Genomic DNA, 6,000 nt, shown 5'->3' with positions numbered 1-6,000 from the left:
TTTGTTGCTTAAATTGTTCTAGCTTTGGTCATTGGGAATGCTTTTGGTTGGCTCCTGTGTAGTGTCCCTTTGACATGCCTCATCATTGTGGTTTTTTGTTTGTTTGGGTACATTCTTACTTCTGATGCTGTAAGATGCTCCAGTATTGTCTGATATATTTCCTGCCCAAGTCCTAGAATCAGATATTTCTCCAATGAGCCTCGTTCATGTTGTTGGAGAATGGTATTAGGCATCAAGATATGGGTGTTAGGTGTGCTTTATTTTAAATTTTTATTGTTATTTATTTCCAGGACCCCTCAGCTGCTGGAACAAGGAGGTACATGTGTTTATATTTACCCATGTATATGCACATATCTTTAAATATTTCTGTATGTAACCATCTGTATCTATATTAAATACAAGTTTATCCCAAAGATTTCAATTCTAACCCATTACCACATGGAGAATTTTAGCCTCCTCCCTTGCTTATCTGTAATCCCTTACTACAATAGTGATAAATCTGGTTCCAAACTTCTGCCATCCATTTAATTAATTTTTCAATTCCAGCATGCCTGAATTGTAGATTTGAAACTGTTGTCCCGGACCCCTATGAGAAATGACTTTATTAATTATAATGAAATGCTTTTGTATGGTTCCTTTTTGCTTTAGTCTTACAGACTCTACTTATTTCCAAAATTACTTAGGTAAACTTATATATGCGTACCCATCAGTGAACTTGTTTTATTAATATTTAGAGGTGGAAATGTGAAGTCATATGATAATTCTATAGTTAACTTTCTGGAGTACCACCAAACTAGTTTCCACAGAGGCTGCACCAGTTTACGTTCCACCCCAGCGATGAATAAGAGTTACCATCTCTCTGCATCCTCTCCAACACTAGTTATATTCTGTTTTCTAGAATAGTAGTCATTTTAGTGGGTGTGAAATGGTTATCTCATTGTGGTTTTGATTTGCATTTCCCTAGTGACTAATGATATTGAGCATATTTTCATGTGCTGTTTGGCCATTTGTATATCTTTGGAGAAATGTCTTTTCAGGCCTGTTGCCCATTTTTTAATTGGGATGTTTGTCTTTTCATTGCTGGGTTGTAGGATTTCTTTATATATTCTGGATATTATACCCTTATTGGATGTGGTTTCCAATATTTTCCAAATATTTCTCCTATTCTGTAGGTTGTCTCTTTACTTTCGTAAGTTCCTTTGATGCACAACAGTTTTTAATTTTGATGAAGTCCAATTTTTCTATTTTTTTCTTTTGTTATTTGTACTTTGGGTTTAAAGTCTAAGGCCCAACAAAAGGTCCTGAATGCTTACTATATTATCTTCTAGAAGTTTTATAGTTTTGGTTCTTATGTTTAGGTCTTTGATCCATTTTGAATTAATTTTTATGTATGATGTGAGGTAGGGGCTCTCCTCCATTCTTTGGTGTATGGATATCCAGCTTTCCCAGTATCATTTGCTGACGTTATTCTTTTCGCCTTCAGCAGACTTGACATCCTTGTCAAAAATCAATTGGGCAAAGATGTGAGGGTTTATTTCTGAACTCTCAGTTTGGATCTATTAATCTATGTGTCTGTCCTCATGCCAGTATCATGCTGTTTTGATTACTGTAGCTTTGTATATGTTTTAGATTCAGAAGGCACAAGTCCTCCAAATTTGTTAGTCTTTTTCAAGATGCTTTTGGCTACTTGGAAACTTTTACCCTTCCATATAAACTTGATGATTGGCTTTTCAATTTTGTAAACAAGTCAGTTGGAAATTTGGGATTACGCTGAATCTGTTGATTGCTTTTGGGTAGAATTGACATCTTAAAAATATTTAATCTAACAGTCCATGAACATGGATGTGTTTCCATTTGTTTAGGTCTTCTTTGATTACTTTTGGCACGGTGTTTTCCACGTGTAAGTCCTTTACATCCTGGGTTAGATTTATTCCTAGATATTTGATTCTTTTAGTTGCTATTATAAAAGGAAATGTTTTTTCTTGACTTCTCTTCAGATTGTTCATGACTAGTATTCAGAAAGACTGCTAATTTTTGTGTGTTGATTTGTACCCTGCCACTATGCTGAATTTGCTTAATTCTGGTAGTTTTCTTGTGGATTTTTGAGGATTTTCCTATATAAGATCATATCCTCTGCAAATAGGGAAGTTTTTATTTCTTCGTTTCTAATTTGAATGCCTTTTATTTCTCTCTTGCCTAATTGCTCTGGATCGAACTTCCAGTACAATAAGGAAAATAACAGTGGTGACATTGGGCATCCTTACCTTAATCCTGATCTTAGAGGGAAAGCTTTTGCTCTTTCACCATTGAGTATGATGTTAGCTGTGGGTTTTTCGTATATGCTATTCATCATGTTGAGGAAGTTTTCTTCTATTCCTAGTGTTCTAAGTGTATTTATCAAGAACGGGGGCTGGATTCTGTCATTGCCTCTTCTGCATCATTTGAGATGATCATGTGTCTTTTTTTCCTTTGTTCTATTAATGTGGTATATTAGCTAAATGATCTTATGTTGAATCACCCTTGTACCCTTATGTTGAACAATACCTGGGATAAATCCCACTTGATTGTGTTCTGTAATTCTTTTAATTGCTGTTGGATTTGGTTTGTTAGTATTTGTTGAGGATTTTTGTATCTAAATTCATAAGGGATATTAGTCTTATTTTATTTTCTTTTGGTATCTTTATTGGGTTTTTGTTATTGTGTGGTTTTGGACTTGTAGAACAAATTAGGGAGTATTCTTTTCTCTTAAGTTTTCTGGATGACTTTGAACAGAATTGGCATTAATTCTTGAAATGTTTGATAAAACTTGTGAGGGAGGCCATCTGGTCCTGGTATTCTCTTTTCTGGGAGGTTTTTGATTACTGATTCAGTTTAATTCCTTGTTATTGGTCCATTGAGAACTTCTTTTTCTTCTTGAGTCAGCATGGGTAGTTTGTATGATTCTGGGAATTTGTCCATTTCATCTAGGTTATCTAATTTGTTGGCATATAGTTGTTCATAGCACCCTATTGTAATCATTTTTATTTTTGTGGGGTTGATAGTCATATCCCACTTTTCAATTCTGAGTTTAGTTTTTGCATCCTTTAATTTTTCATTGTCAGTCTATCTAAAGTTTTGTTGATTGTATTGATCTTTTCAAAGAGCCAACTTTTGGTGTCATTGATTCTATTTTTTAAAAAAATTATCTATTTCATTTATCTCCACTCTAACCTTTTTTATTTCCTTTTATCTGCTTGCTTTGGATTTAATTTGCTCTGTTTTTCCCTAGATCCTCCAGTTTTAAGGTTAGGTCACTGATTTGAGATCTTTCTTCTTTTTTAATGTATACATTTATTTTTGTACATTTCTCTCAGACCTGCCTTTGCTGCATCCCATAAGTTTTGTTTTGTTGTATTTTACTTTTCATTTGCCTAAAGATATTTCCTAATGTCCCTTGTGATTTTGTCTTTGACCCACTGGTTGCATGAGTTCATTGTGAAATTTCCACATATTTGTGGATTTTCCTTTTCTCCTTCTGTTATTGATGTCTAGCTTCATTCCATTGTGGTAAGGGAAGATACATTGTATCATTCCAATGTTTTTGAATTTATTGAGACTTGTTTTATGATCAAACATAAGGCCTATCCTGGAGAATGATCCACTGGTAACTAGAAAAGAATGTATATACTGTCGCTATTGGATGACGTGTGTTCAAGGTATGTGTTAGGTCTAGTTCATGTATCATATCATTCATGTCTTTTATTTCCTTATTGATCTTCTGCCTAGATGTTATATCCATTATTGAGTGGGATGTATTAAAGTCTCCTATTATCCTACCATTAATGTAGAACCATCTATTTCTCCCTTCAAATCTGTCAATACTTGCTTCATATATTTTGGGGTTCTGTTTTTAGGTGCATATATATTTATAATTGTTGTCTTCTTATTGAATTGACCCACTTAGTATAAAATGTCCTTCTTTGATCCTTGTAACAATTTTTTGACTTAAACTCTATATGTTCTGCTCTATTTTGGTTTCTAATTTCATGGTGTATATTTATTCCATTCTTTCACTTTTAACCTACTTGTGCTTTGAATTTAAGGTGAGTCACTTATAAATAGCATGTAGTAAGATTTTGTTTATTATCCATTCTGCCAACATCTGACTTTCGACTGGAGAGTTGAATCCATTTACATTTAAAGTAACTACTGATGATATAGCACTTTCTTTTGCCATTTTGGTATTTGGTCTTTGTAAGCCTTATACAATTTTTGTCCCTGTATTCTTCAATTATGCTGATTTTAATATTTGATATTTTGCATTGTACCATTTTGAGTCCATTCTTGTTTCTTCCAGTATTTATTTTCCAGATATATTCTTTGTGGATAGCAAGGGGCTTAATTAATCATCCTAAATCTATAATAATCATGTTTGATTTGATCAGAAGCATACATAGAGGCTTCCAGGAAGATGGCAGATTAGGAAAAACACTAGATAAAGGACAGAAAGTCAGAAAGTGCTCTAGAACAGCAGTTCCATTGTTTCATCAGCTGGGAGGGAATTCTATACCCATAGTGAGTAGTCGAGAGACTGCATTTAAAACCGGTGAGTGTTTGACCCGGAATGCCACCGGGGAATGGGCAGTTGGAGCCAGCGGATGAGCACAGAGGGGAGCAGCCTTCCACGCCCCGGGCACCCTCCTCAGCACTTGGCTTGGGTGATAACCCTCCCCAGACCCACGGTCAGGAGACCTTGTGCCGGGTATTGACAGTCAGAGCAAGCAGATGAGCATGGAAGGGGGCAACTTACCATGTCCCATGCAGCCGTCTTTGTGGTTGGCTGGGGAGATGACCCTTCACGGCCCCACAGCCGAGAGCATCCTTGAGGGAATTCTGAATTTGGTGGGCTTGTGACGGCATCTACTCTTCCTCCATGGAAGCCTATGGTGTGCACATCCTAGAGGCAGGGGGGCTGAACGGAAGTGCGAGGAACCCTTCCCCAATCTCAGGGACTCAGTGCATGGCAGACAGGGACTGCGGGGCATTTGAGCTGGAAGATGAGGTGCGCAGCTCTGTAGCCCCAGAGTACTCCACCCACAGACCAGGGAACAGGTGGGACCACTGTGTCCTGGAGTGGACTCCCTGCCAAACTGTACGGGATATGCCCTCCACCCACAGGGCTGGCAGTCCCCAGTGCACATGGAAAATTGGTGCACTGATTGGACTTCCACATGGTTTGAACCCCCACTCAGTGCACTGATGAAGTTGGAGGATAATTGGCTTGAGGGTAAGAGTGGCTCAAGCTCACCATCTGCTGGTAGGACAGGGAAAGTGCACTCCATTAAGCTGTAGCTCTGCTAAATTATGGATAAATGTTCAAATAATCCTGCATATCCTAAAAGAACCCTATCAAGGTAAGCAAATGCTAAGAGGCCAAAAAACAACAGAAAATTATAAAGCATATGAAGAAACCAGTAGATATGGATAACACAAATGTCCAAATTAAAAAGCCAGAGGAGACACAGAACTTGGAGCAATTAACCAAAGAAGTACTTACAAACATCAATACCATGGCTCAGGATATAAAGTACAGGAAGAAGACCCTAGAAGAGCATAAAGAAGAATTTGCAAGTGTAAACAAACAAACAAAAAATAGCAGATTTTATGGAAATAAAAGATAGTGTTGATCAAATTAAAAATATTCTTGAGACACATAACAGCAGATTTGAAGAGGTAGAGGAACGAGTTAGTGAACTATAAGGCAGGATGATGGAAAGTGAAAGCACAACAGAACAAATGGTGAAAAAAAATAAAAAAAATTTGAAATGGATCTTAGGGAGATGATGGATAACATGAAGTGTACAAACATAAGAATCATTGGTGTTCCAGAAGGGGAAGAGAAGAGTAAAGGGCTGGGAACAGTATTCGAAGACATTGTTGGGGAAAACTTCCCAAACCTTCTAAAAGACATAAATATGAACATCAGAGATTCCTAATGAACTCCAAATAGAATAAATCCAA

Source organism: Choloepus didactylus, chromosome 16 (assembly GCF_015220235.1).
Source record: "Choloepus didactylus isolate mChoDid1 chromosome 16, mChoDid1.pri, whole genome shotgun sequence".
Classification (NCBI taxonomy): domain Eukaryota; kingdom Metazoa; phylum Chordata; class Mammalia; order Pilosa; family Megalonychidae; genus Choloepus; species Choloepus didactylus.
The sequence above is the reverse complement of the archived record's forward strand: the minus strand, read 5'-3'. Positions refer to the sequence as shown.